The 22,387-nt window shown below is 38.7% G+C and overlaps 1 long non-coding RNA gene across 2 annotated transcripts in view; it reads left to right on the forward strand.

Moving 5' to 3' along the window:
- The window catches only part of LOC106486785 (uncharacterized), a 28,261-nt gene that overhangs the window by 3,099 nt on the left and 2,775 nt on the right, over positions 1–22,387 (forward strand). For both annotated transcript variants that reach the window (XR_001292951.2, XR_010883732.1), the window contains 2 exons: positions 8,268–8,391; positions 21,233–21,342. This is a non-coding gene — a long non-coding RNA (uncharacterized lncRNA). The remainder of the gene's footprint in view (positions 1–8,267; positions 8,392–21,232; positions 21,343–22,387) is intronic.

The raw sequence follows: 22,387 nt of genomic DNA on the forward strand, positions 1-22,387 counted from the left end.
AACTTGGAAGGAAAGAGAAAAAAATAAAGGAATGTGTGGAGCTGATGATATGGAAAACAGCAGATGACACAGGACTGTCAGAGCCTGTATAGAGATAATATTTAGCAAAGACATCATTTAAAGAAATACAGACATCTTACAAAAATTGATATGTACAGAATTCTTCTAATGATTTTGGCCTTCATTTAAGGAATGTCTTTTTAATTCAAAGAATCCCTGCCTGCCAGTTCGTGAGTCTAAACATATCAACAGTGCACTGGTGCATGGAAATTGGTAAAGGAAATTGTCCGCTCTGGCTTCACTGCTGGAACAGAGAAAAGCACAAAATAAAAACAGCACAATAAATGATGTTTTAATCTATCCAAAAGTTCAGTTATGATATTAATGGATTTTAGATGCCTGAGGTGGCAATTAATCATGACCCCAAAATTCTAGGTTGAAAAAAGCCAGGCAGCTGTCATGATATGCAGACTTCTTTCTGTTTACCTTCTGTTTTCTGAACTTTTAGGATGCTTCATGTTTTCATGAAGCTTCATGGTTTTTTTTTTTCCTGCAGCCACATGGGTTTATTTGTTTTTAGCAGATACTGAGAATACTGAGATTGCTTAGGCATTGCTTTTTATTCCAGGAGTATGCCTTTTATTACACCAACAGTTCTAGAACTTGCAATAAAAGTATAAGAGATGGCAATATCATCTTAATAACAAAAAAATTCTTTCAAATATCTTTTAAAATTCCTGTTGAAACTGTGCTTTAAATTTCTTTCTATTCATGGGGAATAGATTCCGTTACTCCTATCTCCTCATTCCGTCGTGAGTATTGGAGAGGACTACATGCAACTGTGTTTTTGTCATTTGTGAAATCTACAGCTCTTTTCTATATAAACAAAAATACTAATGAAGAAAAAGAAAATTCTGTCCATGTAGGTTAATGAATCTAAGTTATAAGAATATCTTTCAAGTTGTTTCTCCTAGTAACTGTCACAAGGCCAAACTTTTGCTTCACTTTATGAATGTGTTATCCAGAATAAGGTTTAACTTAACTTCAGTAAAGGTGTTGAACACAGTTAATGAAACCTAGGAATCAAATGTTTCTGCACTGTGTACCACATTCAGAAATGTCATTCAGGACAAGAACTGTTTTAGTTTTTCCTTCCAATAAATTATTTATTGCAATTCTACTAGTAGTGAAAAAAAGTAAATTAAATACAGTCCTACCTTCAGCAGTAGATACTGGAAAGCAGTCCAGTTAAGTGTACTTTGTCTAAATCTAATTAAGAATGCTGATGACAGAATTTTCATTTTTTCTTGGTCATAGGTTAGAAATGCTCTTCTGCAATGTCGCAAAGTAGCAAAACATGAACAATACCTAAATTTAAGATCTAGAAGACTTAATCTGACAACCTGTCTTTCTTACTTAGATCTTGCAACTGTTCCAGAGTCAAAATGAAATACCAAACATATTTCTACTTGGAAATATGCAGATCCTTCCATCTATAGTTATGTTGCTTTCACAGAAGATCAAGGTTGATTTTTGGAAAGAAATGGAACTCAGTTTGGAGTGTGATGATACTTGAGTTTTGCATCAATTGGTTTGAAGTGTGAACCTCTGAAAGAAATTAAGGAATCACATTGTATATACCCCTGTTCAATCATCTGTTATGACCATGATTCATTCACTTCAGAAGTTTGCATGATAGCTGCCAAAGTTTATTCAGCAGGGTGGGTTAACAGCCATGCTATAATAGGAGACAGTTTGACAGAGGTAGAGTATTTCTGTCTGAACACTGTCAGCTCACATGCTGCATGCCAGATCACACAAGGCTTGATGTCATTGACTCATTATTATGAGGAGTAATTATTATAGGAGTATTTGTAAGTAATAGTAATATGTGGTCAGAAAGATTCCTGGGGTTGTTGTCTTATCTCTTCAACTGGATTTTTTTTTTCTGTACTTCCTGTCCTAAAAAGCAAATTGTGTGTAGTACTGCCTCTGACATTATTAAAATGGCATGATCCACATATGAGAATGGTGAACTTTGGTTAAAGCAGTATGATTTTACTGTGTAAAAGCCTGGCCTTTGGTTTAATGCTTGTACAGCCGGACACAGCTAAAATCACTGCCAGGTGTTTGAAGGTACTTAGACACTGGACACAGAAGTGACTGTCCTTGGATACAGAGAGAGGGAAACTGTTTCTGAGTCAATGCAGACACTGCAACAGTCTAGCTACAGTAGCTCCTGTCTCCCCGGGAACTTACTTTGGAACTGGGAAAATAAGCCTGGACTGAATTTAGCACTACTTGAACTTAGTTACCAGCACCAGAGCTGATTGTTTAAAGCTAGCTTGGCTCCTGCTAAATCATGCCATAATTCTTTCTCGGATTGTATCATAGACGTACTCAGTGACCAGACATGGGACATCTATGAACAGGATCAAGTTCATTGCAGTGCTTGTCTATATGCTAGAACCTTTGTGTTCAATATAGTAATAGGCCATTTTCAAAGAAGCTCCATCAAAAAATTGGGGCCCATACCCTGAAACCATATCTTTTGTAGACCTGATGCATATCCAGCTGTTTTCTGGCTGTGCCTGACAGTGCAATATAGTGCAGACAGCACTCCATGCTTTCATTCATCTTTCAAGTTTGAACATTTGCTCATATCTGAAGTTTTAAACAGATGCTATTTATTTTCATCAGCCAAAACAAAAAATGTTCCAGACTGTTTCTTTTAAAGAAAACTGGTTGTGTGTTTGAGGTTCTTTCTATATCTGCCTTACACCAGCTGCATTATCCCGGTACAAAACAGCTGTAAGATCTATATCAAACTTCCCTGCCTAGGATTATCTTCTATGGCTCCTCTCCATCTCTCCTCCTTCCAACAGACCTGGCTGTTCCTGCAGCTGAGCTGGTATGTTCCTGTACCCCAGCAGTTTCTAGCTGTTGCAACAGATGTATGGGGCTGTAAGCAGCCATGAGAAAATTTTAATCTTCATTTTGATGTTAATCGTTATCCTTGCAAACATTTATATACACATCACTTCATTTATATGATAGGTATGCTGAAATAAATGGGGCAACCGTGGGAGAACAGTTACTCATGTATATAAACGTTTATAGGATCTATTTTGTACTTCTTCTCTGAATCACCTGGAATAATTTATCACCCAACACTTCACAAGGTGAGTTCATCTATCCTGATTTAATCCTGTTGATGGCTCAGTTCCAGTGAACAGCAATAGGAACTGAGATATTCTCCATTTGTCTCTACATCCCCCTAACTAGAGGATAACAAATTAGTAACTCATTCTACAACTGTCAGTTGTCTCAAATTCTGCAGTGTTTCAGGTTTTATCTTACACTTTCATCTCTACCCACTTCATTACTCAAAAAAAGCTGTTACCTCGTTGCAAACAGAGCTATTTTCATCCTTCTAAATGCTTACAGAGTTCATACAATATAAAACACTGAAGAGATGAATTACCTGTCATTGTACCTTATTTAAATGTATTGAGAGTTTTTCATCCTCTTCATTCAAGTCTTATTGGCTCCTATCATTATTTCTGTAACTGTTTTGTATCTCCTCTTGTACTCTTCCTTACAGGTACTGATGCTTATTTTAAGGTGCTTCCGTGCTAGGAAGCGTAGCACATAGCACTTAAAATAACAATTGAATGTTGTGAGCTAATCTGCTTTCCTGGAAGCAGTACTCTCTCCAGCTACAGCCAGCTGAGGAATCTGGCTTATGATCCTTGTATTAGGGAGCTGAGAGCTCTGTGACTTGCTCTGCTGAGCAGCTAGGGGAGACATAGCCTCCATGCATTCAGCATTTCCATAAGCCAATTCAGAGGGTGTCATGGATGTTAGTTATAAAGGATACTACTTTTGAAGCCTTTCTAGCAAAAAATAGTAGAGAACCGTAAGGGTCGGTGCTCTGGAAGAGCTATGAAAAGCTGGACAACCAAGCTTAACAGCTCCTTCACCCATTTCTTCACCCCTTCATCCTTTTTTATCTTCCCTCCCCAGAGACCTTCAACCAAACAAAACCCATATATCCTACAGGATTTGAGAGAGTCTCTTTTCCCTATCCATTTTGTATGATGGAATCCATATGTCCTTCTGCAAAGAATCAAGAGCACTACAGATCTGCAGGTGTCACACAGCATTTGGCTGGCCTACTTAGTACCTTTCAGTGAGATTAGAGATTCTCAGGATCTCTGTGTACATTATAAATACTCACTGGTTGTTGACCAGGTGATAAATTGTGAAAAAAATGTGTTAAGCCTACCTGTTTGCGTGACTGACACCCTACTCTGTCCTGTTACATGTCTCCTCCAGAACAGATTTCTGAATCTTGAAGATCCTCCTACTTATTTTAAACAAAAACTCATTTGCCAAGTTTTGGGAGGTTGTCCTTCTTTCCCTGAAAGTGGAAATATTTCAGCATTGACATGTATGTGTTTCATCTTGCTGTTTTGAATTTGACCGCACTTTAGCCAAAATAAAAAACTCAATCTATTTAACCAATTACTCTATGAAGATGGAGTATTAATATTTACAATAAAATTCAAGGGATAAAATTATTCCCGAACAAATGTTTTTGTTCATCAGCTTTTCTTCTGGGGATGCGGAATCTTCTTATGGAGCTTTGAAGAAGTTTGTAGTTGCAATGAGCACAAATCTTACCCCAGCTACACCTTCTGCCATCCTCCTTCCTCTCTCCTCACTTGCTTGAATAATGCTGCATGCATCCATAACAGTTGCAGGGGCTACACAGAATCATGACTTGAGTACATGACTTGAGAAAGATTTGTCTTTTGAGGGTGGATCTTCTGTACAGTTTTATATCTTCCTCATAATCCTGTTATCCCACATGTGGCATATCAGTTCTTTCTAAGTTCTTGACTGAAAAATATTTTATAGATAAATTAAATACAATCTACTTTGACTGTATTGACAAACATGCAAATTAGATTTTCAAAAGCATCACGGTTACAAGGGTAAAAGGAAGAGAAATTTGGGGCAAATTTGAAAATTGCTAGTAGGTTTTATTGTATTGTAACTATCTTTTATTCCTATAGCAATGGCTTTAGAGAAAGTGTTCTGGTTACAATTATGAGAGGGTGCGTCATTTTGCTTTTTTCCTAGGTTCATAATTTTCCAAAACACTTCACAATGAACCAACACTTTTCAGGTCAAGTTCCATCCGAAAAAGGATTTTGTCAAAATTTGGACAAAATGCATTTAAAAGTTTGGAATCACATGCGTGTCCTTTCATTCCTAAGGAAAAAAAAGGCAGATTGTTTTTCTTCTTTTTCCTACAAAGAAAGATATGAAAAACCCCAGTGACCTGATATTGAAATGTTTCAGGTGAAGATAATCTTCATAATGAAATCCCCCCCCCCAAATTGTTTGCAGATATACATATGTAATTCATGTGAAAATTCACTTCAGTGGAAGGCTGCTGCAGTTACTGCTTTGCAGTCGCTGGCACACTAGTGCTCAGGGAAGAGCAGAATATCAGAGAAATAATTATTTCTTGTGCATCTGTAAAAGGAAAGTTCAGTAGCATAATCTGAGACAGCAGTGTCAACTAACAAACATTTGATGTTTATGCTGTTTTAGTGTAAGAGATGAAGTTTACTATTATCTTTATGGTTCTCCAGTTAGTCTCATCTATGTATGATAATCGTATCACTGATTGACTGTTTTGCTTGAGATAAAAAAACAAAGAGAAGGTTTTGAAAGTGGTGTCACTGATTTTTAACCAATTTTTATGTTAAAATACTATGTAACCCAAACATAATTTTTGTAACTTTATTGTTTTCCTTATCTCTGTGAACGCTTTTGAAAAACAATGGGTTTTTTTGAAGATGGATGATATCAACACCTTTGGGTGGTGGATTTTGCTATGACTGTGAGGATACAATAGGCTTTGTTTTTTTAATTAAAAAGTAGCTATTTTAAGTATAAATTGCGCCCTGAAGTCATTCTGTTCCACAGTTCTAGTGGAACATTGCTGTCAGCTCTAGTGATAAGATTGATAATCAGAAATACAAACAGACGCAACAAAATTTTGTTTGTTCTTGTTTCTAACCAGGGAAAATAATATGAAATACTGTGTTGTGGGACAATGGGGTGACCTTATTGAAGGTGAGGATCTGTCATTGCCCAATTCCTCCTCTCCCACAGGCTGAATGCTGTGGCATATTTGAACCCTATTTCTGCTGCATGTCTGTAGATATTCTGTAGTCTAGGAGAGAAATTTTCTTCACCCTTAACCCTAGCAGAGACACTTGTCAGTCAGCCCTACTACTTAGACTAGAAATTGAGACACTAACAGAAAACATTCTGAAATCAGTTAAAAGACTCCAGCTTTTTAATGATGCATGGATGTTGTAGTACACAGGAAGAGCACACGTTATTCTTTCGGTAGTGCTGGAGAAGGACTGCTGACTCGAGCTTGCGCGTTGACCTCTCAGAGGCATTCGGTATGGTCGGTTACAAAACTTTATTATGCGTGCTACAGAACCATAACCTGCCTGCATGAGATCATGGAGTTATTTATCTTCTAACTAACTCTTTAGATGGCCGCTAGCTCTTTAGATGGCCATATGAGCCCATCTGTTTGAAGCTGTCACTCTTGCTTTTCCTTAGGCATATATGAATGCTCAGAATGAGAAGACATGTATTCTATAAGCTGTGAAAGATGACTTTAACACATATTGTATATCTAAAGGAGTGATTATGGTTAGTATGTTAATCTTTTTATCTCTAGATTTAAAATTTCAAGATTAACACTTGAATTAATATTTTTGCATTAAAAATATAACATTTACACATTTATAAAACACCTCCAAATGACTGTCCAGTTCTGGGTTCCACAGTACAAGACAGATGTGGACTTACTGGAGTGAGTCCAGCCAAGGGCTGCAAAAATAATTAAGGGCTTGGAGCATCTGTCATATGAGGAAAGGCTGAGAGAGCTGGGACTGTTCAGTCTGGAGAAAAGAAGGTTCAGGGGGATCTGATCAATATATCACTGTATAAATATCTGATGCAAGGGGAGTAGAGAAGACAGAGCCAGAGTCTTCTCAGAGAAAGGACAGGAGGCAGTGGGCGTGAAACACAGGAAATTCTATTTAAAAATCAGAAAAAGCTTTTCTACTGTGAGGGTGATTCAACGCTAGAACAGATTGCCCAGAGAGACTGTGAACCCGCCATCCCTGGAGATACTCAAACCCAACTGGACACAGCCCTGAGCAACCTGCTCTGGTTGGCCCTGCTTCGTGCAGGGGGGTTGGACTACATGATTTCCAGAGGTCCCTTCCAACTTCAGCGATTCTGTGACTAATTTTAAGAAATACTTTTGAATTGCAAACAAACTCTAATACAGAAAGATTGCTGGGAAATACAACTACTTAAAAGCACACAACAGCACAAAAGTCGTACAATTTACCATTTTGTCACAAATTGTGTTTTTTAATGAATTTCTGAATAGACAACTGCAGGTAAGAATTAAATTATTCTAAAGTATATCATTCATGCTGCTATTCAGTAGCCACTTCTTTTCCATATTCAACTGATAATTTCCTGTCAGAAGAAGCTGTACCAAAACTATTTATATGGATCTAAGGACAGCTTTGTGTGAAAATCCTTTTCCCCTCCTCTCCAAAGTTGTGTCATTTCTTACTGATGAAGTTTTACAACCAGGCTAACCACACTGACTTTTTTTGTATTTTATTTTTGGGCTATAGGTTAAGTGTTTTAAGAAATCTTTAAAGAATAATTAACATTAACCTTGTATTTTGCCTTTGTACCTCAATTGATTCAAAATACTGATATTCAAATTCTATAAATTATAAACCATTGCACTTTACATAGCAAATAAATCAAGCCTGTCATTATATGGTTGTGGTCTCCTTTAGTGCTAGGCATAAAGTGAATGTAGCACCCTTATTCATTTGTAAAAAGTCAGATTCTGAAAAACTTAGATTCCTCTGATTTCAACAGTTCTTTTCCCTGTGTGAGTTTTGCCCAACCAAGAAACGAATTGGCTATGTGCTATTCCCTGTTCATGGCACTGCACCTCAGCTGGGGTTTCTGATACATTTTTAGTAACCCACTGCCTGCATTTGAAATTAATCCTTAAGGACATTGTGTGGAAATTACCTAAAATCTATTTATATTATCAATGTTTTTCAATGTTACATTTCATGCTACATTTATTATAGCTATTCTAAATCTACTTGTCTTATTCACAACAGTCTGCCAAACTGAGTGGTTGAAGAAGAGGATTTTACTGTATATGGACCTCTCTTCTTGGAGTAACTAGCTCACATGGACTTCAGAAAGGGAAGTTTTGCTTTCCTCATCACTTGTCTAAAGAGGGTAAGGGAAGAGCTATCAAAATTACTCTCTGATGCAATCCAGTAACTATGAGTCTCCTAGAAAGCTGGAAGCTGTAGATGTCACAATCACAGCTTGTAGAGTTAGCCTGACAGACTCCAGTTTTTTCTGATCTGTAAGGACAAATGATCTTCATTTGAATAGAAAAGATTGTCTGAGAAAGCAATAACAAGTACCAGGCCTTTTAAATATGCCACTGAGTCCTATTTGATTATTGGTATTTTGGTCCACAGCTCAGTAACTGTAAGTGCACTGACAAGTTTTCATCATGGAACACTATTTGCAATTTTTAGTGCAAATCAGAAGTTGTAATCTGATTACTAGGTTGACATCCACAGAGTCTTCTATTCATGCATAAATATGAGGAGTCAACGTGAAACAGTTGCACTCAGATTGGTGGCCACAGTTCTAGAAGCTGATTTTGAAAATGTGGCCCTTTACATATAACAGTAATCAGAAAGTTACTATTTAAGTGTACAATGTCTGTATTCAGAGCCACATAAAGAATCAGTTGGGTTACCTATTTGGTGCAATGTTATAAAGCAGGTTTACTAGGTTTCTTAACCTACCTCTTTTTAACATATTTGATACCTAGCTTCTTTATTTTAATTTAGAAATATAAGAGTACTGTTGTATAATATGGATGGGAGGAAAAATTAAGAAATATTGTTAGATAAATACAAGAACAGCCACAACAGGGCACATCTGGGTGTGATATTAAATGGTGGGTTATGTTAGTAAACAGAGTTACATACAGAAGAGTTAGAATGGATGGAACAGCCAAAACAAGAGGGTGTTATAGGTGCTGCTTTTATAGTTTAACTTGAGCCTTATTCTAGCCTGGTCTATGTGTTAATGTAACAATTGATTGGACAGAATTTATCCACTTTTGTTTCAAAGTAAGAAGTTTGCCTTAAAAATAACTAATTGGGATTTAATTTCTGTTATTTATTATAATGTATATATGAGCAATATCTCACCTCTGTACAATGTTTAATTTTTCTTCTACATTCTTGGATTACATGGTACTTTTTTCCAAAGCATTTTCACTCGCAGTGATCTTCATCTCTGTAGGATCTGCCTAGCCTAAAAAAGTTTTCTTGGTGTATTTAAACTGGATGTAAACTGGCAGAAGTATAAATACAGCTCCAGCAGTGCTTATGAGTATAATCAAATCTCTTCTCAGTGCAGCATAAAACTGTAATAAGGTGTGCATTTTTTACCAGTATAACTAAATTGATAATGGAGCTGCTGCTGGCATAGATAGTGGACACTCATCATTAGCTTACTGCAAAATTGTCATTTATTTGACATACAAGTTGGAAAAAAGTTTATTCTGATCAGTAAAAAAAGACCCAGTTTAGGGGCTGGGGATCTGCATTTTTTGCCAAGTTCAAGGCACTTTCTGTTGAACAGGCTGCACAGTTTAGTTGTTGAATGCTCATCCAGCTGCATGCTGCGTATCTGCCAAATATAATATAAGAGCAGTACACAGATTCCTTGGATATAAACAAAAACCTGAATGTTCTCCTCCCCACCACTAATAACCGTCACTATTCAAGGTTCATATTTCTTTGAAGTGCTAAATAAGGAAAGTCTTTCCAAACCCCTGGCCTCTGTCTAGGTGAGAAAAATAATTAATGCTAAGATTTTTCAGTCTAGTTCAAGATCTCTAAACCAAGCTGGTCTGTTTTGCATTGTTCATGTGAAATGCAAACGGAATTGTGGTGCTCAGTGTCTCTGAACATCTTTGCAAGAGTACATAGGTATGCGTTTAATCTGCATTTGGTAGAGCTAAACATTAAAGAAAAACATTGGCAAAATCAAAGAGCTGCAAGTTTAGCAGTGACCTGGCAAGAAATCCCTGTGGCTTTGCAGGAGGATGAGGTCATAGCAGATGGCCAGCCATATCCTCAGCCAGCTCATTTTTGCTGCAGGCCTCCTTGCTCCCAATCTGCAGAGTCCTGACCTGTCATGTGCCTGAAAGGGAATTGCACTGCAGAGCTTCTGCTTTTCTCTTGCCTGAGTGCTCTGTCCCCTTACATCCATGTGTGGTAGCACAGTGCATGGCACATACTGACTTGATTTTGAAATTATTGTGAAGTAAGGCATAACCGTATTACATGCTGTTGATATCTGCAAGGGTAAGGGAATGGACAATGTGGCCAGGGAGGTGCTTTGCCTCTGGGTTGGACTTCAACATTCAGCCACAGGAAAATAATTGTCGCCTACAAGAAATTTGTCAGGGACTGTGGTTCTTTCCCCCCAGCTCTCTAGTACAGTTGAAGGAGTTTTCAAGTTACACCTGTTTAGGGAAGGTGTAACCTCTGACTTGGGCTGCCTAGCTGGCTCAACAAGCAGGAACGGGTCAGGGTGATGCAAGCCCTGCCCATGCCCTTCCCTGTGAGACAATTTGTTCCCTCATAAGTACCAAGCAAACTCTGCAGCATTTAAGGGGGGGAGGAAGTAAAAGAGGCACACAATCATCTTTGTGAGTTTCAAAGGTAACCTGGCATCCTAACAGTATTTTTACAAAAATATATTTAGTTAATTTATGCAGGCAAGAGGATACCTGTATAAGGAAGCATAGGAAATTCAAGAGAGCAAGCAGAAGATATAAGAGGTATTCAGTGAATGACTACTGAACTGATAATCAAATATTATGGTGCTAGAATAAATTTGTTAACTTTAAAGAATGAACAGTTGAGAGTTTTGCAATAGAAAAGGACACTGAAAGTGTTTTATAGCAGAGGAGGCTTGCTAATCTGTAATATTGAAAGGGGCAACATATTCCCCTTATATTGAGTATGTTTTTGAGGTGTTTCCAGGGAAAATATAATAGTGAATAAAATGCACTTCACCCAAAAAAGTATATTCTTAAGTGTTGTTAGAAATGAAGCAGTCATCAGCTCTTATATGAAACGGATTGCTTAAAAATGGACCCTTTCAAGGAAAGGAGGACAATAAGCCATTCTTGCAGGAAGTCTCAGTTGCTAACATCATTGGCCAAGTTTAAAATTTACTGGAGAGCAGGAGCTGAGGATGTACGAGATCATATTAGGCTTAAGGTTACAACTGGACAAGTGATAAATTATTTTCATTTCACTGGACAAAGTTAACTCCTTGTCCTGTTTATGAGGTGCCCAGTAACAGCTTTTAAAATTGCAAAACAAGAAACCCTCCCAATTGCATCATGAATCAGAATCACTAATACCAAACATTCTTCAAACAAGTTTAAGTTAATGCCTATTGCAAATTTTCCCTGGAGTATTTAACGTATGTGTTATGATATTTATGTTCAATGTGACATTCATGATATATTTACGCTGCCTGAGCAAGCACCTCACTCAGAAGATATTGCTGCTGTTCTGCAGTGAGATGACTAATGTCACCCCTGTATAGCGAGGCAGTGTGCTACCATTACATCAAAGCTCTGAAAACATGGAAGGTGGGAGGTGAGTGGTGCCTCAGGCCTGTACTGCTCTCTCTATTTACTGGTGACATTCACTTTTTTGATAGAAGGAGGTTTCAGTTACTAGTTTGATATACACTTTTGGCAGATAAGCGAAGAAAGACCATTCTTGCAGATCTAGCAGGACATACAAATACGGTGCAAGAATTCTATTTTACACCGTTTCCAAGATTTTCACCAATTTCAGAGGATTAGGAAAAATTCTTTAAATCCCAACTCCTGAAGCCATGTGAATTAGAAGCAAATATAAATTCAGATTAAATTTCTGTCTTCAATTTTGAAGTAAGGGGTTTGAAGACAGGATCCAGAAGTATTCTAAAGTTTCAGTAAGCAAAACAAATAGACAGCAAATAGAAAGGATCCACATACTTAGGCCAGCCTCCTCATTCTGGGGGCCTGAATCATGACTTCTGAATGCTTGGGTTAGCAATTCTGTTTCTAGCAGTGACCAAAATGTCCAAAAATAGCTTCTCACTATTTGAGCAGCTGTATTTATGCTTGGTAAAAGCCATGCTAAGCTGTTAAAAAAAGAAACCCAAACTTTGGCAGTCAGCAGAGCATCTCCACAAAGATCAATATGCACCATTGCCTCCTGAATTTGAAGTTCTCTACTCCTCTCCACAGTGATAGAGACTGACAGGAGCTGCTCTAAAGAACTTTGCTTGTTCTATCAGTCTTTCTTTTGATCTGGTGCATAAAACAACAGTAGACAAATTGACTGAACTTCCAAAAGAGCAGATTCACTAGGCATAAAATTTATTTGCTTTTAGAGTGAAAAAAACCCTGTGATCTGATAAGTTATGTTAGTGGAAAACTGGGCAAAGTGTTCCTGATAAAATGCAGACAAGCCTTATCCAATTACCTGCATTTCCTACTCATTTGCCCCTGCTCTGATTTATTTGTTAATCTTATCCACCCACATATGTCTTATCTTTTAGACAGTTGGTTCTGTGAGACAGAAACCATCACTTTCCATATTTTTTTAAATATGTCAGTGAATAACCTGGCTGGCCCTTTTGACTTGCTGTATTTTAAGTGTTAAGTAAATAATAATTTTGGTCAATTCCTAGTCACAATGTTATGTCCAAAGCTATAACAGGAAGTACATGAAGCAGTAAAAATCAATTCTTTCAGGCATCTATCTGGGAGAGTTCTTCATTCCAGAATACAGGATTTGAAAGCTGGCTTCTGGAGTGATGCAAATAGGTTTTCTTTTCTACCATCTGTGCCTTCTGACATCTAAAGGTATTTTAGATGCAAATTTAGATACTTCTGCAAGGAAAATTAAGACTATTATGTTAAAAATGTGTCCTTGTTCTGTATTGGCAGACTGAGAACTATAGAAACTCCATAAAGCTCCTTCAGTCCAAATCCGAGATATAAGTACTTTAATTAACTGTCTGGAATCAGAGCCCAGCTGACCCTTACTCAGAGAAGGAACCAGCCTTTTCACCCCCTAATCTGGCCTGCACAACTGCTGGTCACAGCTGCAACTCCTTAGAGCACCAGCTGTTCCCTATGTGCTAGCCAAGAAGAGCAGGATATACCACAGGTATATCCTTTCTTTGTATTGGCCAATACAAAAAAAAACACAAAAGCCCAAAAATAAAGACCATGAAAAGAGAATGTATACTATGCTAACCAGAACAGGGAGCTCTTGTGAGAGAGTGTATTTCTCTAAATAAAACAGAGCAATATTGCAATGCACTAACCTGTATGCAAGCCTCTACTTGAACCCTGCCTTGAAGATACCACGATGGAAAATTTTCCTTGTCTCCTATTGATTTTAAAGTACATTTTTCTGCCTATAATTACTGTATGTCCTTCCTTTCTAAAACTTGTATCATCCTGTCATTGTGGTGCAAAATCATGCATTGTTATCTGAGCTATTTACTGCTATCTGTACATTTCTTATCTTAAGATATCATAGGTTATAAGAAGTTAAGATAATTACATCTTATAAGAATATAAGTTACGTATGCTTTAATGGGACATGTTTGTCGAATATACTGGCATATGCAGCCCTGGTAATGAATTTAAAGATTAGAGGATTTAAAACTATGCCAAAGGTGTTTTGGATGACTCTGCACTTTGCCAAATGTAGCCAGCTGTGTGATAAGATGTGAAGATAGCATCTGCATGTCAGATTCCCTCACATTATTCAATAGAGGTTAACTTAACTTTACATTAAATATGTATGTGAAGGACATGGAAAAAAATCTGACTTTTGTCTGTCTAATGTCCTTCAGAGTCAGCTGCTGTTGTCCTGGGTTGCATGGGAGATTTGATCATATAATCATTCCATTTTTCACCATGTGCATATCAGTGCAAGAAGAGTTAGGACACAATGCTGAGTAATTTATCCAGTTAGTGTCAGAAATCACAAATTCTGTGTAAGATGTTATCAAAAATATGCAGGGTAGATGATGCATGTAACAACACAGTATGATCTGCCACAGCACTAGTTGTTCTGCATCAGTTCCTCCAAAGATTGCCTGTCACCTGAGAAGCAGCACTTTCTATGCGCCTTGTGTACCTTCCCCATGGAACAGCAAGCTGTCTCAGCAACAAGACACTGAAAAAGCAAACAGGCCTAAGCCCCTCAAGAAACAAAGGAGTTATACTGCCCTTCTATAGATTCTAGCTTTACTAAGGTGAAATGCTTTTACAGATTCTAAGTGTAAATCCTAACTGTAGCCACATTCACAGCATCTACCTGGGAACTACCCTTTCAAGACTACCCGCATAATTGATAGTAATAACTTTTCAGTTGCGTTCATTATGCCTTTGCAGAAATCATTCAGCTCTTTCTTAGCCCCATCTGATACTGTCCCAAGTTATCTTCTCCAGAAATGATCAAGATCAGCTGAGAGAGAGAGAGGCTAATTTCTCAGATGCAAGGCTGAGCAGGATTTTCCAAAATGCCCAGCAAATATATGACAGAGAGCTAACTGATATCATATAAATGAGACTCAGGACAGGTCCATCATTGTAGAAGCAGATGTAGCACTCCAGCTATAATGTTTTGTTTTGTTTTGTTTTGCAAAATACCTAGCTGTCTTTTTTGATATTTGTATTCTCTGTACCTCTGTCACTTTATGAAAGAAAAACAAAAAAAAATTTATTAATGGTATCAGTAATAATGCTACTCACTTGCCTCATGAAATGCTTTAGAGTGAAATGCAAAACCCACAAGCTCTTTTAGAGGATTTAAAAAATGTGATTATAATAACACACAGTCTGTTTGCCAGTCCAGCTTCCAACCCTGTACCAAGCAGGAAAAGTCACAGTAGACGTAAGCATGGAAAAAATTATGTAAAAGGTCCTTTTTAGTATTACATTTGTGCATACGTAGGGACAAGGATGACAGTTAGTCAAATGCCCTGAACACTCAATTTCTCCATTGAGAGAAAGTGGGTTCACAGTTTTTTTCTCTACAAAGACGCCTCTTAGCTTGGATTCTTTCCTATGGTGCTGAATGCCAACTTGTTCTGGAAAGAACAGGAAGGGATTTAAAAGGACATGAAACTAAAAGGGCTTCTGGACAGATGGGCATTTATAACAAAAGCAAGTTTGCATTATGTAGAGAAGCAGAGCTTCTTACTTCATTACAGTATGTACGCAAGATACATAAATACATTTTTATTAAACATTTTCCTTTGCTTGTAATGCCCTTCTCACATCTTAAGTGATTCCTACCTGTGAAAGTAAATAGCTAATAGAATGGCAAGAGGAGGCCCTCATAAAAACTATCATGTGGCTTTTTTTCTGTATGATTTTTTTGATTGTATGACATGCAGAGGTCAACTGAAAATGTAGAAGACTTTTTTGCAGTTCTTGATATTAGGCAAGTGTTTGCACTATTTATTTTTATTGACTGTCAGGTAGGCCTCTTGATTCCCCGCCTCATTTTTCTTTACTGTTTAGCCCTGTGGAGGAATGTCCTGAGGCAGAATCTGTACAAGCAGCACATACAAAACGAAAGGCTATCCTTGCCTAGACATGAAATTGATGGGTTTATTGGTTCAGTTATTCCACTGAACTTCCTCTGGCTGATCAGAGCTGTCTGGCAGGCTCCAAGAGCTGGAGCTGTAGACTCAGGCCAAGAGAAGTTACATCTTTTTCCATTTCTGCCTAAACCCATTCCATGGCAAGACCAAGCCATTTCCTCAGAATGTATCTTGAGCCAAATAAAAGCCAGGCTTGCTGTATTTTTCCTGAATACACCCCTGGGAATGATTTACTGCTTGACTCCTTTACACCCAGCAATCCTTTTGGGTAGAGGGTGCCAACCGGGGCACTCCAGCCAGCTTGGCACCCTCCTGGGTGGCTCGGCCTGGCATTCACAGGACATGATGGGGCAGAAGCTCAGGGACTGGCAGCGTCAGGGAAACCAAGCAGAGGCATTTTACAGAATGGAGACTGCTCCTTCCCACACTGGTCTGCAGGCAGAGGCAAGACAGAACAGAGGTGACTCATTGAGGTGGCTCAGAGGTGACCTGTGACTCCTTCTCTGAGACAGCTCACGTCTAGAGGCTCTTCTGACCAGAGTTATTACAGATGACCAGCCAAGTAAAACAGCCACTGTGGGGCAGTACACAGTATTGATGGGAGCAGAGCTATGGGGTTTAGTCTGGGGTTGCGGAGACTTCACCTCCCTTCTTTGGCGGTGTGGAGGGGGTTGTTCATTGTCCCAGGAGCTTGGTGGCACAAGCTATTCTGCTGTCTTCTAGAGGGCACTTCTGGCACCAAGTTGTCCTGGTTAAACTGTACATGCAGCCTGAGCCAAGTTCTCAGATTTTATATTTGAGGAAATGAGGAGTGCTCACACATGAGTTTTGGTGCCACTGCTATGCAGCGAGAGGTGTGGGAACTAACACATAGGAAAGGTAGTAACATCTCTAGCCATCAGCAAATGGCTTCATCCATATCACCCTGTTAGTCACATAGCCAGGAACTGCAAGCACTGACTGTAACTTTAGTCATGTCTGTTGCTGCAGCAAGTCACGTCATTTGGTCACTTCTGTTGCCGTAGCCATTTCAGTCTGCTTTGTAAAGGGAAGTTCAGGTGAACTATTATGATGAGCTGGATTAAAAGATTATCATCCCCACTGTTTGCTGCTGCAGCACAGCTCTAGTGCTTTTACTATTCATCTGGCCTGTTCTGTAAAATGATTTGGATGAGAAAACAAGCCAATCTGGTAATGGTAAAATATGGAGGGATGGGGAAACAGTATAAAAAGATTGAGGTGATAATCTGGGCTCAGGGACAGCTGAAACAATTTATCTGACTGTGATCTAAATCAGGTTGTAGACACCTATTTTCTTTGGAAACAGCAGTAACAGTTTAAAATGTTACCATTTCCCAACTATCCCTTACAGCACCTATCTGTACAGTGTCTTTCTGCTGGAGACTTCTGCCCATCTAACTGAGCTTCATTAACAGATTGCTTGCCTGAATGCATGGCTATGAGGTTAGACTCAGCCACAGCAGATGAGGGCTTTTAAACTGAGCCAAGCATCTTTGCGCAGAGGCTGGTATATAGTGCTCACATGGTCTGCTCTTTTAAGGGGGTGACAGAGGATTGGAGACAAATAGTCAAATATAGGCAATAATGTCTTAAACCATCAAAGCTGTTTGTGTTGTAAACATCTAGCCATCCTTTTGTCACTTTAAATTCCAGATGATCTGAACTTGTCTATGTACTTGTAAAAAGAATATTTTAGTATTTAATCAAAGTAGTTTTCCAGAAGCAAAATGTATTTTAAATGTTTTTGTGGATATAGAATGATTTTGTATATTTCTCTCATATGTCTCTGAAGTTTTCAAAATTGCACATATTAGATGAAAAACTCAGATGCTGCAGTAGGCAATCATACTGGATTTATTTGGTTGCTCTTGCAAGCCTGCTCCTCTTAAAATACAGAAATTATTAAGTTCTTAAAGTATCATAATATGCTTGGTGGTCTGCTAACTTTATGTTAGTACCTGTATAATAGGTAGGAATTCAGATTTTAGGCACTTAAACCAGTTTCTCTGGGATGCAGAGGATACACTGAAATTTTCAGATGATCCAGTCTAATTGCTTATTCTCACCTGTAGGATAACAAATATAGTGCTCAAATACCAGGGGACAAAAAAGAGAGAAACTAAAGTGTAGTCTGACTTCCCCTAAGAAACAAGTCCTAGCCTATTCTGGCTTCAAACACCTCCCAATAGCTTCCAGTAGGAATATATCTTGAGGCTCGCTAATAACTTATGTAACCATAATATTTAGCATATAAGCAATGCTTTTCATTTTTAAAGCTGTTAACAAGCACAAACTCACTACCAGCAAACTGAGGAAACAGATCGGCATGTGTTGTCACCCTCGTTTTACTTGCAGGGAACTTGAGCACTGCTTTACCTTAAGTGGGTCACACGCTTTGATTAAGTGTTCAGGATTTAGGATGCCATTCCCCAGCCTGTGGCTGCTGTCTCACACAGGCTTCCAGTTCTGGGGTGCCTGCAGAGGGCAGCAGCTCCTTTCTTCCTCCTCTCTTCAGAGACATCCCACCTCCTTCCACCTGAGGTGGAAAGGGAGGTGGCATGGAGGCTCCTGGCCTGCTCAGCTGTGTGGAACTAAGCCCTGAGTCCCAGTCTTAGCTGAGAGATCTCATAGTAATGCTTATCATGATGAAAATAATGATTAATGAGAGAGAACTGTTTTAAATGTGGCATCTTGTATAATAAAACAAAAAAAGAGCTATCAAAATAAGTAATTGAAAAACCCAGGAAAGACTGACGTCCAAAGAAAGCAAAACACAAAAGTTTAAAAAAAGCTTCTCTACTTTCTATAAATATAATGGCTTCTTCCAGGATTGAGCTGTGCTGAATGTATGCCGGAGTCCACTGGCTTAGGTGGAATGGCAAGGAGTAAGAAACACACTGCAGAATTAGCAGAAATAGAATCAAATGTAACCAAATTCATTCACTTTGGAAAACAACTGAACACTGAGATGCTGTGAACAACACTGTGCCTACTGTCTATTACATCACTCCCCATGACTGTTATCCTACTCCTTTTTCACAGTCACTGCAGTATTTTTCTCAGTAGACAACTGTGAGACATCAGGTATCAGAGGAAAAAAATGCAGAGTGGCAAAGAGAGTAACCTGTGTATGTGTATATGATGGAATTGTGATGCGTAGTTACTCATATTTCTTGGATAACATGACCTGCTAGTGGCTACCTAACAAGTCAGTCCAAGAATGTCTAGAGTTGCATATTGAAATGATTTTTCCTTCCCTAATAAACCAAATTTAAAATGGAAGCTGTGTGTCTAATTTTCCATTTACTTGACTAAAAATAGTGTAATTTCCTTTTGTGTTCCCTACACTCATTTTCCTCCTTTTTTCCTCCTCGATTCTAAGACAAACACACCAAATAATAAAAGGCTTGACTGGAAGCCTACTGAAGCCATTGGAAGTAGTTCCTTGCTGCTGGCTTCAGGTCTTTGGTCTTTGGATAAACAGAGTGCAGAAACTACCTATAGTCAGACTGTTCTGATTAGTCTCTTAGTTGGTCTCCTTAGCCATACTTGGAAGAGTTAGGTTATGTGACAAAAGGCTCGTCCCCACCAACACAAAGGACCACAGAGACACAATGACAGGTGGGGAATCCCAATAAACCAGTCAGAGGAAAGGAACCCTGCCTTGGCTCCTCCTGGGACTGTTCCAGGAGAGCCATCAGTCCCACAGGCTAGGTGGGAAACCCAGCAAACAGTGGGTGAGGATCTCCCCAGGGCACCTTTCAGACTGAGGTAGGTTACTGCCTAGGGGGTAGGGGACTTATGATGGGATGCGGGGGAAGAGCATCTTGGGATTGTACAAGACTTATTTTGGGATGGTTAGGGGAGGAAGCACAAGCAGGTAGAGGGAGGGATCAAATTTAATTAAAACCCTTTTCTTCCTAAACTGTGTTTGCATATTAAATGAAATTCTAATGCACCTTTTCTATTCAGTAGGAACTTGGCCTAGGTACTGGCGTCTTCTGATTCAAACTTGCATGAAAGCTTGATTTTTGGCCTGATTTCTTCATAGTACTTCATAGCATTTTCATAGCATTGTCTCTCATTACTCCTTTGTTGCTTTTCCCTTGTTGGCTTGTTCCTCTTTCCTTTTTTCTAATTATTTACTGTTTTTCAATTCTAATTGTTTACTCTTTTTCCACTTTTTATTTCATTTCTGCTCCTCTTTCTCCACTGTCTTAATGGAGCAGGAATCGATCAATACTTGTATTACGGTCAAACATTTGCACCCTCCAGGTGAGGATGAATTTAAGGCAAAGCTGTTCTAAGCATTTCTCATTTTAGTAATCCATTACTTTCCTGGGGGGAGAAAGAGTGTCAGTGATTTAGTTATATGGTTCCCAAACTGCAAGATACAAATAAGTCCTTGAATTTTACCCCTCTTGCTATTGTCATTCAGTTTATTGTTGAAGGCTGGTTTTGATTAGCAAGACACCATTAGTTTTATGAGAGTGGTCCAGCTCTGGAAATGATGGCTACAGTTCTCTGCAGCAATTCTGGGACTTTGCAAATGAAAACAGCTGTATTTGAAAGTCTCTTTTAGGGCTTCATGTTCAAATTCTCCATGGCACTTCTCTCTTCTCTTTCCATCAACACTGACATTTCAATCTTGAATCATTTTTCCTTTACCTCTCTCATCCTTCTCATTATTTCTAGAAGGGAGAAAGAAGCAGAGGAAAAAGAGCAGGGCCTGGAACCAAGTTTCCATATACATTAGCTCAGTGGAATGGGCAAGGAAATAGCAAGTAGTTGTAAATTAACTCAGTTAATAAGCAAATACCTCCTGCTTATGCACGACAGTGTCATTACTGGCATCTTTATTGTTCTGAATCTTATGTTGTTAAACCTTCTTTCCAAGTAAAATGTCATAAGCAGCACTCTTCTAGTCATGCTCAGAATAGCATGTATTTTTTTAGAAAACTTGTACAGAAATGTAGTAAGATCAAAGGATGAATTGGATCAGTAAAAATTCAGTTTCCATGCTTTCCATGCCTACTTTATCCTCCATCCTTCTGACTGATCTGAAGACCAAATGAGATGCAGTGGCAAAAAAAGTTTCCATACTGTCTTCTGCCAAAATTGAAATATAGTTTCAGATCACATATGTACTTACACTTTATGTTTTTTTGCTGCCTAAGGACAGAAACTGGCTCCCATGTTTGTTATATAATGCTCAGTTAATTGCAACCACAGTATAATATTTTATAAATTGTAGGCAGAACAATTAGAAGGTACATAGAAGATACATGTGCTTTATTCTCATTTTTGCTTTTACCCCCAGGAAATGAAAACAATTTGTGGAGAAGGAAGAGATTTTCTTTGCTGTTACACATTCTTGAACTGTACTTCAGTGATCAGCAACAGATGCACTGAGCATGATATTGAAGTGCTGTAAGTAAAAAAAGGGTATAACTGTTGAAATTAAAGAGTATCAATAGAAGTTAGCTGTATCTGTGCCGATGCAGTACCTGTGCAGCCTTAAATAGAGAGATCTCCTGTTCCCTTGAAAGAAGATGATCTTCCTCCTTCCAGACTTCACATGCTGCCTGCTATGGAAAAGACATGAACATGTCTGTGTGTGTGTGCTTCCATTGGAAAGAAAGTCTGGCTCAAGACATCTTGAAACATAGATAAACTGAATTTGTCCACCTCAGAGATGAGGATAAAATGAATTGCTGTGTATAAGTAAACTTAGTCTTGCAATGGCAATGATCCTTTGAGATACCATGGTACCCAAACAATAGCTCTAGTTCCTGGCAGCAATGGTTTATTGGCTGTGTTGACTGACTGTCCTGCCTCTTGCCACAGCTGAGCACATGTGCCTGACCACTCTGAAGCAGTGTAATATAGTAAGCTGGGGAAAAAGAAGGAGAGAGAGAGGCAGAAATCATGGTCATGGTTCACTTGCTTATAGACAGCCTTGGGGCCCAGAGCTCCCTGGGAAACATGTTGTCTTGGGAAAATTGCTCTGGGACTAGCCATGGCTGAATGAGTTTCTCTTCTTTCTCTTGTTCAAGGCTATGACTTTGTTATACCTGCTGTCCAAAGCAGTTGCCTACTCTGTGGCTAAAACTGGTTATTTAATGATCTTGTATAGCAAAAGGTTATTAGCAAGCTCTCTTGATGAAAACCCTAGTGGGAGTCCCAGCATTTGGAAAGTTTTGAAGTCCATGGGACACAGCTGTGGATTCAGTGGATAAAGAATTAACACTGGAACTTTTTATGATAAACCCTGCCAAAATATGGAAAGACAGACTTGTTATCTGGGAACAACAAGTGAAACTGCTGGCTGACAAAATATAGGTAGTACAGAACCATCTGCCTCTCATAGCCGAGAACAAACCTGTCCATTTCAGTTCTGGAGAATGGGAAATTTGTACCTCTCTTTCTGGATTTCCTTGCACTTCTCTCTGCACACAAAAGACTGTGGCTCACA

This window comes from Apteryx mantelli, chromosome 3 (assembly GCF_036417845.1).
Source record: "Apteryx mantelli isolate bAptMan1 chromosome 3, bAptMan1.hap1, whole genome shotgun sequence".
NCBI lineage: Eukaryota > Metazoa > Chordata > Aves > Apterygiformes > Apterygidae > Apteryx > Apteryx mantelli.